General features: G+C 38.0%; 1 protein-coding gene across 1 annotated transcript in view; it reads left to right on the top strand.

Moving 5' to 3' along the window:
* The first annotated feature begins 4,503 nt into the window (after nucleotides 1-4,503).
* Nucleotides 4,504-18,858, top strand: part of DOK5 (docking protein 5) — an 82,878-nt gene continuing 68,523 nt past the window's right edge. The window contains exon 1 of the mRNA XM_052787156.1: nucleotides 4,504-4,522. The gene's annotated coding sequence lies outside the window, so the exon portion shown is untranslated. The remainder of the gene's footprint in view (nucleotides 4,523-18,858) is intronic.

Below are 18,858 nucleotides of genomic sequence, written 5' to 3'. Positions count from 1 at the left end.
AATGTTTAGTACGTATTGAACATAAAACTGGTGATGCTGTGTTTGTAGGCTATGTCTGTGGATTTGTATAGTCCAAGTTCTGCCCTTGTATTTCTGTCTTTCACTGCATTTTATAGATCTCTTCTGGAAGCCAAAGAGAAAGGAAACAGGCACAAGTTGATCCTGATTGAAAAACTTAACCCTCTGGAAAAGGGAGAATGAAAAGGCTGTTTTAAAAGCAAGCTGAAGTACATTCTCTTCAGATACACTGTTTCCCACTTTTCTGTTTCAAGATGAGCGCGCCTGCTTACTGTCTGAATTTTAAAGAGATGCAGCTGTGTCCACAGACATACAGTTTTCTATAAACCACGGTAGAACAAACGAGAAGGAAAGCAGATCCCTGAGCGTAGACTCTTTCCTCCCTCCTCCACCACCTGTTCTGCCCAAGCTACTACTTTTCAACCACAACCTGTAGCAGCAATAACCTTTATTGCTATCTTTTTAGGGGAATTCCTTAGCCACCATGAAAGATTTTCAAGAATAACTCTTACCTGAACTCTGTTGCTACCCTTTTTGACTTGTTTGTTGGAAGCCTGGCAGGCTTCATATCCCCTTAGGAAAGCTTAATAGAAGATAAGGGGTTTTGTTTTTTTAGTGTTCATTAGTTGACTTAATAAAACATATTATGTTAGTAAACCTAATCCATATAATATATACAGAACACATTATGTTTTGTAAAAACTCCTTTTGTATAGCTGAAGGTATATATAGTTACTTCAAGAAAAATACAGATGCATACCTAGAAGTTGAAATAGTTTACTTCTGAACCTTCCAAAACAGCATATCCATTTTTATTAATTTTTTTCTAGTAGATATTATTTGCAAAGCTCAAAGCAGAACAAAGTTTCTCAGTCTGAAAATACTTGCATCACATAATAGCTAAATAGTTATAGAAAATTCATTGTCAGTTTAGAAGTGTTAATAGTATATTAGCAGTATTTTCTGAAGAAATTACTTTCCTTAATTAAATTATAAAAGCAGAAAGTGGTTACTTACAAAGCAGCATTAAGAAATCCTAAAAATGCAAATTTCTTATTTTTACTGATGATCTAACTTTTTCTTAAAGGATAAATTTATTTCCTTGTTAGCCAGACTGCACACAAAAAAAGAATTTATTCATAAATTAACTTACTAAATGCAAGTCACTTCATTGATGCTTCATCTAATACTACTGGAGTTCTTCCCTACATTTCTATAAAGCTAAATTTAAATATCAGAGAAGAAAGATTATTTTTTTTTTTTTTAAGCAGGATGTATTTATAGTTGGTTCCAAGTTAAGTGATCCCAGCTGAGCTTATACATCACCCCACCCCCTTCATTTTTGTCCCTATAAATTGTGGTGAGATGAGTGTATGGCTGCCTTTTTTTTTTTTTTTTTTTAAAAAAAAAAAAAAAAGGTGAATGGGGGGGAATTTGTAGTGTGGAGAATTACTTTTCTCTAAAGGGGAAAATAAAGTGAAGTGAAACAAATATAGGAAAAAATATTTCAGTATACATTTTGCTCAGCTGAAGAGGTCTTATTTTTTGAAGAAGTGTGTTTCAAGGGTCTGATGTAAGTCTCTGATTACTTTTCTTCTGTATAATGGGGTAGTCTATAGTTAGGTTCTTCTATGTAAATGTTTAGCTGTGTCTTTGCAGTCTTTTTTCTAAAGTCTTATATAAATAGAAATGCCATACCATATTCTTTCTATGTGTCTATCTAAGAAACAACAAGATGTTAGAAAACTGCGGTATAGATCTTGAGCGGGGAAAAAAAAACCACAAACAGTTCACGCCATTCTTATAACAAATTCTGACTTCTCTCAGTAAGGAAATGTATTGATTTTTTCACTTTTTGGCAGAAACTTTTTCAAAAGCTTCTCTTAAGATGTTTTGTTACTGAACAAACAGTTATAAGTTCACTTCTATAAGCTGTTTAAGAATTGATGAAAGTCCCCTTTCTAGTAGCTGCTGAGGATACTTAGTCTGGAGTTTGTGGAGCAAGTTAGAAAAGAAGGGAGTAAAAATCGCAACTTGAATGTTGGGGAAGATGGTTCCAGATTTTTTGGTCTGCCCTGTATGAAGCACCTTATTATGAGATAAGGCATAGGGGAATTTTTAATGTTTTGAAAGAAAAGTCTATTCATGTTCTAAACTTACAGCCTATTATAAAAAATATGAAAAGTTTTGGCCAACTGTTTGGCACTGAGTTATGTTTGAGCTATATATATATGGAGGCTAGTAAATTTGTTCGTGCTATCTCAGTCTTGTGTAAAATGTGTAGCACTTCTTCACTCTTTTCTCTGGGTTATTTGTATGTGTTTTAATGAGCATTGGGATATATCTTGATAACCACATGTGTGTCTCCACTGATCTCTCAAAACCTTGACTAAAACTGTCAAATTCTTCTAATAGAAGCAATTGGACTTTGAGGGATAAGGAGGGGATGCCTTCTGTGCATCCCAGCAAGGTGTGGCTTTGCTGGCTGTTAGTGAAAGCTTTAATGTGTGTCTAGCTAGTTTTGTAGGTCTGAAACCCTAGTGACTTGATACTAATGTCACACTGCAGTCTTGGTGATGGCTAATATTAAACATGTGGATTATGTTTGACTGAAGCATGGAAAGCTTGAATTTCAGTAATTTCAAATGAAAATTGGATGATATAATTTTTTTTGTGAAAATCAACTGCCTTTTTGGATTTTCCCCAGTCATAGCTGGGACCCTTTGCAATTATACTCTAAATCTAGAGACAGTTTTCCCTTAAACCAAAACCTGCCAGTCTAAATAGGTATAATAAAGAGGTTGGAAAAAAGGTGGAGGGGGAGGTGCCCAATGTTACAGAGCAGGTCAAAGTAGAGCCAGTAAGAGGACCTACATCTCCTTAGGTAAGTTATTTACTAACTGTACTGAGATTTGGAATTGCTTTCTGCTCCATAGGGGAGGCCTAATTACTCACTCAGGCCTCAATCGCTAGTGAATTATGAAGCCATCTGTATCTCATGCATATAAATTCCTTTCTCTCTGGTGTAGTTAAATATAGTTATATCATTATGGGGGATAGCATATTCCATATATAGAGAAGGATAGAGGGATATTCTCTTTAAAAAACAGGAACAGTTTTCTAGTAACACAAATGATCATGTGTTCAGAAAGATAGATTATTTCATTTTACTCCTGCTGACATGCAATATGTCAATTAAAATATTAACATATTTTTTAATTCAGCAGATTGATTTTCACTTTGCTGTATTTTTAAGTAATTCGTCTTTGTTCGCTGTCTGAAAGAAACGTGGTATATTTATTCATCCCCTGAGCCAAAATGGTGACCGCTGCATGAAATACTTGTTCCTATCCTCTGCTGTTTTGCCCCAAAACCAACAGTGCCATCAGCTTTTACTCCTTGGAGGCAGGAAGTATAGCAGAAAAACATTATTTTATGTATTGTATAATGTTGGTTTCTGGAAAGTCCTATACCTAGTGTATACAGGCAATATGATGCTTTCTTTCCAGTTTTCCTTGCTGAGAGTCCATCAAAACTGGCAAAGGTACAATTGAGCTCCAACTATTATGCCTGAGGTGCGCTATCTTGTGAAAATAACTCAAAGAAAGGGCTGCTGTTATGCTGGCTTTTGTGTAAGAAAGTGGTTAATGACATGAGAAGCTTCCAGGCACTAGAGCAGGAGGCAGGGAAATGGGATTCTTAGCTGAAACTGCCTGGTTTGGGACAAAGCAGGGAGCTTGCTTTGGACCTTGTGTTTTGAAAAAGTGAGAGAGGATGCAGCTTTCTCATTTCACAGGATATGAGAAAAAAGCCTCTCTGCTCCTCTCTGCAGTCCCTTGAAATGTCTGTGCTGCTCCCAAGCCTTTAAACTTGTTTATCACTGACTCACTGAGGCCAGTATTGGGCTGACATTTTCCAGGGCAGATTTCTGAAGCTGTGTGGTGAGCTGGCACTGAAATAATTGGCCTAATTTTTCAGAAGCGATGAAGATCCCACTGACATCTTCATTATATCCTGAGACATTTAAGAAGATAACGCCAGGCACCCACATTTGAAAATCCTAGCCTTTTACCTCACCAGAGATTTTACCTCAGAAGGAATTTGTGAAGATTACTGTGTTTCTAATGCCTTTTGAAATCCTTAAAAGGTTTTGCGAATGAAGAGTAAGAACAGCAGCAGTGTTATAATGCACAGTCTTCAGTGGCTCTGTTTACTTACCAGGTCAAAACCCATGCTAGGCAACCAGTGATACCATAAACCAGAAGTTTGGGAGGTTAGAATATAGGGGAATAAAATCTGCCCACAGTATTATGTGTACAAACACCTGCAGGTGATAAGCTGCATTTTGAACTAAGTGTTATAGCAGTAATAGTGACTAGACTTCTCTGTAAATCTGATTTCAAAGGTGTAATTATTCCCTTTTTCCAGACCTAGAAGATAACGGGAAGTGACTTGCTTCAAGTGTGAATGGAGCACACTGAACTGAACTGCCTTCTGTCATACGGTAAGAAGGGTATTAACTGGAAATATCAACAATGAAGTGAACAACAGATTATCTCCAGTTTTCCAGTCAGAGATATTTATCATTTATGTAGGTAGGGTTTTATTCCATGTCCATTGAAGTCAAATGTTTGTTCTTTCCATTGCTTGCTTTGCACAGTGTCCTGGTTTCAGCTGGGATAGAGTTAACTGTCTTCCTAGTAGCTGGTACAGTGCTATGTTTTGAGTTCAGAGCGAAGAATGTTGATAACACTGATGTTTTCAGTTGTTGCTCAGTAGTGTTTAGACTAATGTCAAGGATTTTTCAGCTTCTCATGCCCAGCCAGTGAGAAAGCTGGAGGGGCACAAGAAGTTGGCACAGGACACAGCCAGGGCACCTGACCCAAACTGGCCAACGGTGTATTCCATACCATGTGACGTCCCATCCAGTATAGGAACGGGGAAGTGGGGGGCAGGGATTCGTCACTCGGGGACTGGCTGGGTGTCGGTCGGTGGGTGGTGAGCAATTGCACTGCGCATCATTTGTACATTCCAATCCTTTCATTATTGCTGTTGTCATTTTATTAGTGTTATCATTATCATTATTAGTTTCTTCTTTTCTGTTCTATTAAACCGTTCTTATCTCAACCCACGGGTTTTGCTTCTTTTCCCGATTTTCTCCCCCATCCCACTGGGTGGGGGGGAGTGAGTGAGCGGCTGCGTGGTGTTTAGTTGCTGGCTGGGGTTAAACCACGACAACAGCCAAGTAGAAACCTCAGAATTTGCATTCTCTAAATTGCAGAATTTTGTTTCCATAAACTACAAGCAGAAAACAAAGACTATTGTTTATAATATGTCCCGTTAGTATTTATCTTCAAATAATGTTAAACTAGTGAACATCTATATGTATTCCTTTACTCGCTTAACTTGTGTTACAAGGAAATCACTCTTTCAGACATTTGAAAAACTAAGCACAGAGATTACTGAACAACTGGCTAACAGTTTTGATCTGAACTGTATGTCACTTTTAAAACCAATTATGAAGGTTCTTGACAGATGTTATATTCCAGCTGTAATCTTATTAGTAGAAGCAGCAATGGTAAGACAAGTGTGGTCTGGATGAATTTACTGCCAAGTCTAAACTATTTATTTTTGGCAATACTAATTTTTCAAAGAGCAGATGGTTTAATTCTCTGAACCAGCTGCTAATAAATAGAAGTAAAATCAGAGGTGGGGATTGAAATAACTGTTATCCACCTTTCAAAATTCAGCATGGTTTAAAGGTATGCAGGCATTCCAACTTCAAGTAATGGATTTTTCTTTTAGTTTCTTCAGACTGAAGTACTTACAGCCTCAAGTGATATAATACAATGAAGTTTGTAAAATGACCACTTCTTCAAAACTAGTCTAAGCAAGCAATGAGAATACTCAGCTTAGATGCTTGGAAACTTGGTTTTGCAGCGAAAAAATGGAAGTTTAGAAGGTGGATTAAATAACCAATCAAATTGCATCTAGCTTTGGAAAAACAGTAAGGTTTGAACTAGTCAAGTAGCAGTCAGGTCTTACAGATGTTTACTTCTATTTCTGAAGTGATTCAGTTGCAACTTTAGCTGCAATATTTATTCTGACCACTCTGTTAGGTGGAGCCTTTTTAAGCAATCTAGGATAGACAAGACATAATGCAATGGCATGACAGCTGAACCTTGAGAACAAAACCCATGAACTTCAAGACCTTGAATTGATGAATCCAACTTTAGTGGCTCTAATTCTTCTTAAAAACAATCCCACAAACTTGGTATGCTCTGATTGCATAGGATTCAAGGCTTAGCTGCTAGGAGCAATACAGTTTGGAAACTTCTAAACAGATTCTTATTTCCTTCTGATTAGGCAAATAAAACCATCCTGCCGTGAATTCCAGCTGGATCTGTTCATGAGGTTTGTTCTCTGAATGCTCCCCAGGAAGCCCACATAATGCTTATGATTGTGTGCAATTTATATCTTGCTCCTGGAAAACAGTAGATGATGCCAGAGGTTTATTTGCACAAGTTTTGAGAATGTGTGGTGAGGGCATAGGATATATGAATGGCTGTTGCACCCTTGTGCAGGAGAAATGAATGTGCTGTTGTCTATGGGCATTTGGTTTTTTAATATGGTCATAGAAGATTGCTCAGTATTTTTCCCTTCTTTCACTTGCAAGTTTCTCCTTTTTTGTTCTCTTTGGATGCTAGGATACTGCACACTTGATGTTAGCTGGTCTACCACTTTACCTATTCTTATTCCCTGTCATGCAAGTATTCGGGAGTAGTATGTACAACTCTCTCCAGTCAGGCTTCCATTTAATCTTTGGCAAAAATGTGGAATGACTTCCTGAGAATGTCCTTCCATGAATCCTTGAAAAGTCTGCTGTGTCTTGAACATGTTATCATTGATTATTAAGCTACCCAAGATGAGAACTGTCTTGTTTTGAAACCTGTTATTAGAAGCAGTAGTTCCTGTCTTGAAATAACTTGTTCTGGGGGTCAGAGTGCTGCTTGGGCTAACAACTGTGTCTGACTGCAACCCTTGGTGTCATTTTGCTCAGTGATAGATCCAGTGGAGAGCAGGCAGGATGTGATCAATATGTGCATGCGGTGGATGAACTCCCATAACAAGCTCTGCTTCCAGCAAACTGCACTGATTCTGCTTTGAAACTTCTGTACAACTCACTGAAAAGCTGTAGTACCCCAACACTACTGTGGTAAAAGGTGTATAAATTCCTTTGGATAACACAGTCTGAAGACCCACAGATCGAAGCAGAAATGCCGAGTGTATAACAAGTAGGGTGGGTGCAGTGTGTATGCAGTACTAGGAGCAGTAATGAATTAATCATGACTAAAAAACAAAGCGGGAGCCTTAACTATGTGATGCCAAAAGTATCAGCCTTCAAAGAGTAGGTTATAAAGGGTAAAGCAAGAAGGTCACTTAAGGAAGCTGTGCTTATAGGAATTCAGGTAAACTTAAAAACCAATCATTCGATGTTGTTCACTCTGGTCTACATAATGAATTACAATTAGTTCATATAAAACCCCACAGGTGTCTATACCTTCTCCTGTGTTGTCTTCTGCTATTTTCCTGTGTCACCACATCTCAATACTGTTATTTTCCCTTTGAACACAAAGCCTCACAGCAGGTACCAAAGACTTTTGAATGCTATTCCTGACAGCAGCAAAACTGAGAACTATGTTGCTTTGTGTCCTGTCCCTAATGATTTGGTGGCTGACGAGGATGGTATTGCTGGTGCCTGTGAGGATGGCTCAATTTTTCTTATCCTGTTCTTAGTCCGTCTTCTGAGCAGCCATGGCCTTGGTAAATGTGCTCCCCATGGAACAGAACTAAGCACTATGCATCTGTATATCAGCGAAAATCAACATATAATTGGGAATGATACTACTTATGATGAAATAGAGCAATCCTTAAACAGTAAACAACCTTTCTGGAGCACTAATGGTGTTTCAGTCAAAACATCACAGCTGTAGTAGTGGTCTGCAGTTTCAGGCTTTCCAGAAGTAATGGCATGCAGTGTGTTGGTTCTAATCCCCATGGCAATAGACTCTCTTCTTGACATTTTCTTGTGTATTTAATAACCAGTTGTTAGTTAAACAACTTAGTAATATAGGACACCTGGCCTTCTTCATCCCCTTATTAATCAAATGATGGACTAGAAGGGAAATAGATGTATCTATCAAATTTTTGCCTAAGCAGAAACAATTAAAATTTTCTGGCTCAGGAACAAAGCAGACTAGTTTACTGTGAGTCTTTGGCAGCAATGGTAATCCACTCAAAGTAATGAATAGCACAGCCTGGATTTTGATGCTCTGTCTGAAGAGCTGTTGAGGTTCTTTGAAGGTTAGAACAGGACATGGCCTAAACAATGTGACCATCTCAGAGGTGTAATCAAATTCATTATGCAGCTAGTCTGATGATGGTCTAAAAAAAACCCCTAATCTGAATAAGCATTTGGAAATAAACTTTAACAATAGTGATGTTTCCTTCACCATTTTTCATAAATAGGAACCTGAAGTCATGTCTCATCATTACTGTAACTCAGGTGTTCTCGGTATTACATTGCCACTTGGATTGTTTGCAATCATGCCTGTTTGCATCTGGTCAGATACTCAAATATTCAGAAGCGTAGCATAGTTCCTTTTGACTTTCTTTTTATTTTGCTGATGTAGAGAGATATATAGGAAGCAAGAAAATAGCTTCGTTCATATCACTTTATTCAATAAAATGTCATTACTCAAGAGAAATCTGTACTTGTTGAACCATTGCCTCAATGGAGTTGAAAGGTGATTATGTACTTTCCTGAACTGAGATCTAAACTATTTACACTTCGGATATTGGCCATAGCAGACTGACATTCAGAAGCTATATACTTACTTATGGATCTTGTATTTTTGATTAAGTAATACATACAGATCTTTTAGTTATACTGATCTTTTTTCATAATTGCTTTAGTATCACCATGATGCTTGCTGCCCCTGCATTGGATCTTTATCCAATAGACAGATTTAGAAATAGCTAATGTATTAACAGTGTCATTTTCTTTAGAGCAGAGACAGCGTTGATGCCAAATTTTAATTCTATTTGAGCAAGGAGATGGCAAATGCAGAGACTGCATGGTTCTTGCTGCTCCTTTTTGCCAATAAATCATGTGGAAAACCGAGCAACACTCCTATCTAGATACTACCTGCATTACAAATCATTCGGTTTGTGAATGTTATTGTACACCTTTTTAAACAAATAGCCTATAAAAGCATAATAGTGAAGACTTTAATTCTCTTTTCTGGTTGCCTTTCTTCAGTTTAATAACACTCTACCAGGAAGAGTACTTTAGCTTAACCTAAATAACATCTATCCCTATGGAACATATGTAACTGCATCCCTTGATAATAAGCAAGCCTGGTAAAAATGAAAATAATTCAATGGCCATTAATCTGAGGAACACGTATAAGCACCAACCTATGTTTCAATTACATACAGCAATTTACTCAAATGGTATGTTAGCACTGCCCCTGGATTATTTTTTATACTTAATAGGTTAGAGATGTTTAAAAAGATAATGGAATTGGGATTATTTAGCTGTCCATAGTTGTGCTGAGAGATGAACTCCTTCAAAGGAAGCATCAATGCCATGGTTTCCCCTATGTTGTTAATTGCATCTCTCTGTATCCTGCCCACTTGGATGACAGAACTCATTACTTGTGGAGTAGGGCAGTGACACACCCAAGTTTTAATAGCATCATGGGGAGCAGTGCTGAGAGATTTCAGCTGAATTACACAACAAAGGCTATTTGATTCATCATTCTCAATTTAGGGCTTTCATAGTTGGGTGCCTGTTATAAAAGGAGAAGGAAATTGGAAAGGGTAAGATTGGTTCAAAATGAGTATTGCAGTAGATTAAATTGGGACTTTCTCTGCTTCACTATTCTCAAATGCAGTTTTGAAGCTCTGTGGATAGGTTGGCAGCATTTCTTTCCCTTCTTCCTGAGAACTAGAAAGAAAAATGTTCTTTAAATTGAGTAAGCCTAATTGCCACAAGGCAGAAGAACATGGACCTGGCAGTAATTTTCACTAACTTACCAGTGGTGAGAAGTGCAGTTTAGAGTGAGTTCTCTGTGAAATTGCACAGACAGACTTCATTAGGAGGAAAGTTCCTGCTGGGTAAAACCGCACGTATTCATTCTTTCTCTGACTCATTTTCTTTCTGTTGTTATGAGCATAGTTTTATTTCCCTCCACAGTTTTGCACACAGAGCTGGGTCGTGTGTGCGTTTACCCCTTACGTAGCTTATCCGTCTTTGACCTTCATTCCCCATTGTGCCAATAGGTGTGAAGCGGTTTGCATAAGGGTGAGGACTATACAGTTGAAAAGTAATCATGTACTGAGCCCTTAAGTGTTACCTCATCAGCGACTCCAGGTCATTTTCTCTCATTTGAGTATTTTGGCCTCTTACCTCACTGGCAAATAGATCAATGGGTGTTTTATCCCATGAATTGAGCAATACACAAAGCATAACTGAACCTCTGTTTTTTCCATCATAATTTTTCCAGGAGAAAACCAGTGTTGTCAGAATAGAAGTATGTCACTGGATGTGTCAATTTTGGCAATGTTTTTGATAGGAATTTATGAAAACATACCATTTAGTCTTCCTGTACTGATTTTGGCTGGGATATTTTGTTCTGATAATCTTTAATTCCTTATTTTGTTTAGTTTCAGGTTTTAAATGCAATAATTAATATTAATCATTGCATATTGAGTAAGACATGTCATAATTAATTTTGACCTTTAGTATTTTAAACATTCCCCACATGCAACAATATGGAATTTTCAGTCTGTGAAGAACATCCAAATGTTCGCTTTGTTACAAAACAGAACAAAAATAAATGTCAAAATATACAGTATTCCATGGAATGTATGGTCGATTTTCTCAACAGATGTAATAGCAATATTTCAACATGACTTAACTTTGAAAAAAACAAACAGCTTCAGTTTGCCATCAAAGCATTAAAAAAGATCAGGCATAGATTTTTCTTACTCATATGCAGGCTTTTGGTTTTTTCTGTTTATTTTTCTGTGATTTAGGATTGTTCAGAGGTGAAAACAAATCTAGACAGGGAACCTGAAATGATTATAAGTAAACCACACATAATGAGGAAAATAAGACTTCAGGAATGATTCTAAAGTAATATTACTTCATTTTTGACGTAGAAAATCTAGAGTTTAAATTTGATTATAGGACTGAAGCAGTATGTGCAAAACTGGCAGGCAGCAGTGTATTTAGCCAATCTGGATTTGCAAATTCAAGTCTATGCATACACATTTCAGCTTCTGTGGCCACCATGATAGAAACTTTTTCACAATTACACTCATATTTGGATATTTGTGAAGTTAAGTTCTAGTTATAAACATTCTTTGGGTTCTGGAACACACAAGAATAACCCTAGAAATGCAAATATTGAATATTTTGAAATATTCTCATTTTTGCAAGTGCAGGAAACCACTGTCACTCTAGGGCATATCAGAAACAAGTCTGGGAAGCTCAGTGAAAGAAGGAGACAGATGGATTGACAGAAGGACTAACATAGTAAAGTTTATTTTCTTTTGGCTGAGTATTTGCTTGGCATCCAATAGAGTGTTTGATTATTATTCCAATGAAACACAGACTTTTTCCTCTTGAATGTCACTGCAGAATGTCTTGGCCTATTTTAGAAGCTATTTTCTTTGGTATTTGTTTTGCAAATTCTTTTCCATATCTGTGCATATTAATGGTTTTTATATCAGTTTGAATATACATCATTTGGTGTCACAGTGTGAAAGTGAGGAGAATTATAAATAAGTTTCTAAGGAGCAGGTAGTGATGCTCATGGTAAATAATGACTAGGATGCCAGTAAATAATGACTGGTGTACGCCAGCTTCCTGAGATAATTTTTCACCCAGGTATGTAACAGGAGCATACAATGCAGAAGAACAACCACCTGCAGATGCGCTTGCTTATGGCTCCATACAACCATTGCTGTAACACCCTGATGGGTAAAGGAGGTTTCTTGGTGCATAATTGAGACAATTCAGACTTATCTCAGCCTAAGTAACTGTTGGTGAGTCCCTTTAGAGACTTCTTGACTTTATGGTAAAATAAGCTTCTGCTTCAGCAGTGGCTTGGGCAAAGTCCTAGAACACTGTGTGGAAATTATCCAGGGGGATCATCTAAAGGTGGCCCATTGTGTTGCTATGAAAAGGTGCAATATCCAGCCTGAGTGGCACCCTTAGTTTGAAAAAATTATTTGCAGTCCTGGAAATCCTTCTGATTTTAGTGGCTAGTGCCTGGAATTTGGTATGGCCCTTACTATCAGTGCTTGAAAAGACAGAGTAAAATACTTTGGCCCTATCATCAAAGGGTAGATCCTATGGCAGCATTTGCCAGTTAGTCACTTGTACCTTAAGGGCTAATATATCTTAGTAAAGGAGGTGGGGGGAGAGAAAGATGTGTTTGTGAAGCTGAGTCTAGTGAGGAACACTAGCAGAGAAAAAGGGACATCTATCTCCAACTAGCTAATTTTTCATTTCAATATTTTTTCCTTTGGTGATATCTGCAAATCCTGGGAGACAGTTCTGAAATGTGCTGTGTTTGGATCCCATTCTACATTTGTCATAGCAGTTTTGATAGCATTTATCTAGATTTAGCATGGAGTAAGCAAAAGCTGTAATAGTTTATTAATCTATTCCCACTTCTTCAACTTGCTATGTGTATTAGGCTGTTTATAAAATGCTGTATGGTTAGAAAAAAGATTGGATTAACAGAATGCTACATTAATTTCTCTCTAACTTCTAGGTCAAATTTGATCAGCTTACAAGTCAAAGAATGCTTTCTGTCATAGCTGTAAACACAGCTGAGATCGGAAGTCAAGCTGTGGGGAGGGAAAAAAGGCTCTAGTTGCTTCTCCACATCTTTGCCTCGTGCAGTTACATTGTCAGCTAAATTCTTCTTTCAGGCTCTTTATAACTGTTTATGATACTCAGATGAAAGAGGCAACTTTTTAATTTTAGAAGGCCATGTTGTCTGAGCTGCAGAATAGTATGTGGCTCCTGTCATATATTGATCATTCTCAAGAAATCACAGCTCTGCAAGTGCTAAGGGAAAAAATGTATTTCTTTAGTGAAGCCCAAAGATATGAATCAAAAATATAGAGCAAACAGATTTATTGTGTAAGGTGTTGTGGTTTTTGTTATGGTCCAGTTTGCTGACAATAATCAAAGCTGTCTGCAATATTGCACAAGATAATATCCCTTATAAAGTCAGTAGAATGTTGGTCATTTATCATCAGTTTATCAAATTCCTCTCCTCACTCCTGGTGTACACAGTCCTCATTTGGACTGGAAAACAACAGAACAGGAAAAAGATGGTGTTTCATTTCACTGAGAAACTGGTTTTGGATTGGTTATAATAGTCCCAATATTAGGAGAGAGACTTCTATCACTTCTCTGCTTTGAATGTGATAAGATGCACTCAAATCACATCTATATCATGATATAGGCTGCATATTGGCCTTCTGTTTTAGAAACCTTGAATATCAACGAGGAATGTAATTAGTAATTGAAAGATGGAAGGAAATAAGGCAATGTTATATAGCTGAAGATTAAGGTAAAAGTTTGTCTGCTTTTGCTTTGGGCTGTGGAGAATTTGTGCGCTTCTCAAGTGCATGCACATGTGAGCTTTCCTATTTATTACTCCACAATTATGAAATAAATATGGAGAGAAAAGACCTTTCTGTCAAATATTGACTAGGAAAATGGAGTGATACAGTACAGTATCTTTCATTGATCTTCCTTAATTCTGACAATTACAATGTAAATTCTGTGAAGGGATCCATTTTCTTCTTTTTAAAATCGGTTGCATTTCACAAGAAGATATGTGATACTAAGACAATATGCTTTTTCCCAAATGTCCCATTGTGCTTTTAGCCATTTGCATTTCTGATAGCTTAATGTAGACTATTTGCTTCTGAAATGAATATTTCAGATGACTTTCATTAAAATCCTTCAATATAATTATCATTTGTTTTTATCTAATTATATATTCTTTTAGTTGTCCCTTGAAAAAGGTTAGCTCATTATCTCATTGCTATGATGATCCAGCCATAAGCAATTTTTGTATTTTTTTTTTTTAAACCTCTGAGTTGGATGCAACAAAACAGCTCTGGAGGGTCCCAGTTTTGGCAAAAGCTGTGGCAGGGTTTATAAAACATCAGGGAACTTCTGGACCTGCAGAAGAAATGGAAAGACGTTTTTGGCTTGAGCACATCTATATCTCCAGTTCACGTCTTGGCTTCTTGGAAGGCAGGGGAATGCACATGGGAAATGCAGGACATTTGTTAGCCCTTTTCTATATTCATGTGGACAGAAAGATAGAGAAGCAACATATTTGAATACAAAATAGTAAGAAATGAAAAGGCAGTGCCAGAAGGCATGAAGTAAACAGCCTCGTTAAATTCTCGCCACCTAGCAAATTATGAGATCTTGCTTCTTCCTCTTCAGTTTTAAGAAAATGTTGAAGTTGCTTAGAAATTTGACTCTTACTCTGACATCAGTGAGAAGCCAGCCTTCAAAATAACTATCTCTGCACTTCTCTTTATTTACTCTTTTGGCAGGATTGCTCCTTCATTAAAAAAGGAAGGTTCATTTCATCCTATGGGCTGCCAATAACATAAGCAGTGAGACAGTCCCCTTTTGTAAGCTTATCCAAATGAACAAAACACCACATTATTTACAGTCTCGGTTGTTCTAAAGCTGTCACAGCATGAACTGCATCTGAAGGACCTTGTACTGAGTGAAGACCAAGAACAGATCAAAACCCATCTCCTTTAAAAATTAGGCTTTTTTTCAGGCTGAGCGGCAGTGTAGAAATTAGACTTGAGCAGACTTCCTACTGTTCACACTTATGTTCAGTCTGGGAACAGCAGGAACTTTCACCTTCTCTGGCAGTTGGCTGCTGCACAGTTGTATTTAGTCCATGATTTTGTCAGGTTTGTGGGAAATCTGCTTGGATCACATTCCCTCTTCTTGGTGCAAGGAACTAAAGGACCTCTCTTGCTCCTGTTCATTCTTTGTGGTGTCCCATGCCTCACAGAACTAGTGGTCCTGAAATGATGCCGCCTAAGACCCTGCCCTGATGCCTCTCAGTGCCCCAGAACTTCAGGCAAATTCCTTGGGTTAAATTCTCTGGATATCAGTCACCCTGAGGACATCGTGGAAAAAGTAATGCAGTTATCCTTTGGTGTAACAGACCTATATGAAGCCAAGCCAGCACAGCCTCCTCGAAACTACACATTCTCATGCTGTATGTTTCATTTTCTGCTTGTGATCTTTGTGGTAGTCTGAGGGAAAGCAGGCTTTTGAAGACTGTTAGGCTGAGACTTGGGAAAACTGCTTTTCTTCCCACTCTTATATCAATCCTCTCCAGCCAGAGGTGAAACAAAGCTGTTATGACTTCTGCCCTTTGTACAACATCTTCAGTTCGAAGAAACCACTTGGGTGCGCTACTATCTAAATAACTGTTTCATTATTTATAACATGCAAAGCCTGGTTACATCTACAAACAGCTGCTCTGGCATGTTTCAGAAATGCAGAATTCAGGGAAGGCTGCTAGAGAGCTCATAAATCAAAGGGAGACTACTGAGCTGCTGGTGACTACAAGAGCCTTCCCAATCTATTTGCCAGCCTCTCCCTCATGTGCCCAGCAGTTTTGTTGCTGGCTTTGCTATTCTATCATCGAATTCTCCCCAAAACTTAAATTTTTATTTCATTACTCAGAAGCTCATCTAGGCTATGTTGCAGTGCAAAGCAAAGTTTTATGCTGGAGTTCTTTTAAATGCTCAAACGTGGGGGTTTTATGACAATGCTAGTGTAGCTTAACTAAAACAGAGAAACAGGTTCATAAAGTACTACCATATTAATTACTACCAAAATATTACAGGTAGCATGGTGAACACAGAGTTCATGGAATAATTTCACCAGAATTAGTGAGTTACATTGTGTATTGCAAACTTCTGTTACTAGTCTAAATTAATCAAAACCAGAGTATAATTCTCTGATAATATTTTTCTAAAATTGTTTGTAAAGAAATAAGTTGTACAGCATGTTCTGAATATTAGAAAGCACTTCCTCACTTGGTCAGAAGCCAGTAATAAAATTATAATAAGCTAATTTCAATTCAAAATGAACTCATTCCTATGCTGGCTGCTGAAAATGCATGAGACAGGCATTGTACTGGCAGAAGCAACTTGGATTCTACCTTCTTCAGCCTGTCTGCCCCCAGAAAAAATCCAAACTGAAATATTTCAAAACAAAATGGGTTTTAGAACAAAATTAACAGCTGTTACAGTATTGGCCCATGGTGTTCTCTGGCCTGTTTTCTGAACTACTAATCCATTCAGAGTGCTTTTAAAAAGGTTAATAGGTACAAATGCATGAGTACGATTCCTTATATTGCATATAAAATACAAACAGGTTGTAAGATGCTCCGAAAATAATATTTCATACCAGAGAGTGGGGGAGTTTCACACTTTCTGGTGCAATAAATCAAGAGGCCACAGAAGAAACAAGTGAAATAATCACTTTAAACAGGTGTGGATTTAGCTGTTGTCTGTATTCGATACCTGTCTGAAGCAGCAGGAAGAGGGACATAAACATACTTAAAACCTCTGCATTGAATTCCTCCCTCTAAAATACCATTTTGGATACCGGTAGCTAATCCTTTCTAAATTGCTATCTGTCTCTGAACAAGCTCTTATACCTGTGAACCCAGCACAGTGGATTACCTGTTTTATAGTTTTTCCCAAAGGACAAACTCTGCCTGGACCTCCCCCAAAAGATCATTTGCTAACTCACTTTCAAGTTTCCCACTTCAAGCTGCCTGATGATGTGTCCTGATGTGGGGGTAGAATTGTTTGTGTACGGATGCACGCATAACCAAATCTAATGGGTGTTAAAACTCAGATTTATTCTTCAGTAAAAAGTTAGTTAGAAGTCTGGTAACATTTTATAAACCACAGGCTCAATGGTGTAAAGATGCGCAGGGAAGGATTTTCTAGTGCAATATATCTGTGATTACCTTTCACAATCACAACACCACTATGACCTTGGTGTGACAAAATATTCCAGCTGAAATTCATTGCTAAATCTGCTGCCATACAAAACCCAGTACCTCTGAATGACAGTACTAAGCAGCTTTGCTGAGTGTTGCCCTCAAAAGTGAGCTGGCCAAGAAAACAACTGCCTCCCTCTATCAAGAAAACTTAATTTTTTCACGAAAACCACAAAATACCCCCTGCTTTTTCATAAAATTCCCAAGATTGGGGTAAGAAAAAAAAAAAATTGTCACTATTCCTTCTCTGCTCCCATACTCCCAAATTGTTTTGAAGGAATTTTTTCTATCAGTATTTAGTGCTGCAACATTGACTTTAAATGTCTTGTTCTTATAGGATGGATTTTATCTTATTTTTAGGTTCAGAAGTCTTGTGGCAATAAAAAAATGAATATACTAACATATATGGCAACATAGTCTATTAAAATGTTAGCAAGGTTGTACTATATGGGAGAAAAACTAGCAAGCTTGTTGAACTGGATTGTAATTACAACCAATAATCAAATAGAAAATACTTTTTCTAAGCTAAAACTCTATCATGTGTCTGCAGATTCCTGTTTCTCAGATAGTATTCTCCACTGCCCCCCCAACCTTACCTGCCTTTCCCATTTAATTCTGAATGTTTTTAAATAGATACTAAATAGTTAATTTTTCTAGAGCATTTGAAAATCCAATTCATTATTCCCAAGATCCTCAGGTTTTTCAGGCTAAAGATGGGATAAACCTGATTATTATTTGCTAAGCCAGTAATTGAAAAACTGATTTTCTGTTAGCAGCCCCAGTTTACTCTGTTCAAGTAGAAGCAAACATTGACCTTTCTACCTGTCACCATGAAGTGAGTCACGGCTGACAAATGTTTGAAGCTGTTATGCACTATTTGCAAGATAAATCAGTATTGCAAATCACCCTGTTTTATTTTTGTCTTAGTACTTCAGATGGGCCCAGGAAAGTGCCTCAGGCTTCTCCTGTCTCACCCAATTACTCACTAGGCCCAGGCACGTTGCCTCAAAATAACTTGCTAGACCATTTCTTGCTCTTGAGGCAAACTGAGATCCCATGGCCATGACCCATGTTTTCTCCCGAGCACATGGGCTGAAGGTGCTAGCTGGGTGCTGGGGACAGCTGCTGAGAGACAGCAGGAAAGTCCTGCCTGGTTGGTGATGGGGTGGGCACAGGCCACATCGCTGTTGTCCCTGTAGCTCCACTCGACCTTTCCTGGGTGTTGAAGTGGCAGTGGATGAGGAAGCTGAAGAATGTCGTGGCTGCCTATGGTTGCTATTGCTGTCATCTCTCACTGGAGAACAGAGGCCCATTTTAAGAAGGGACAATGAAATTGTCTGGCTATTTCTGCCAGAATACAGCTGGGTGAAAATTTGGGGCAAAAATAGCAGAGAGAACAATTCATGGTGCCAGCACATGCCTAGAGCAAGCCATAACATCCAGAAGACGATGAGGTCACACTGTGCTGTATGGCTAACTGATCCGAGCAGAGCATCCCGGTCGATTTGTAGTAAGAACCTGGCTCTGAATGTGTGAAGTTACAATGCATGAATGTTTTGGGCAACTTGCTTTCCTTCTCCCTGCTCCCCGAATCTGTGGTGCAAGTGTGACTGGACAACGTGCTGAGGCTTAAAAACTCCTATTCTAGCCAAGGTGAAGGATTCTTTGCTTAATTTCT

The sequence above is a fragment of the Harpia harpyja genome, chromosome 1 (genome assembly GCF_026419915.1).
Source record: "Harpia harpyja isolate bHarHar1 chromosome 1, bHarHar1 primary haplotype, whole genome shotgun sequence".
Lineage (NCBI taxonomy): Eukaryota > Metazoa > Chordata > Aves > Accipitriformes > Accipitridae > Harpia > Harpia harpyja.
The sequence above is the reverse complement of the archived record's forward strand: the minus strand, read 5'-3'. Positions and strand labels throughout refer to the sequence as shown.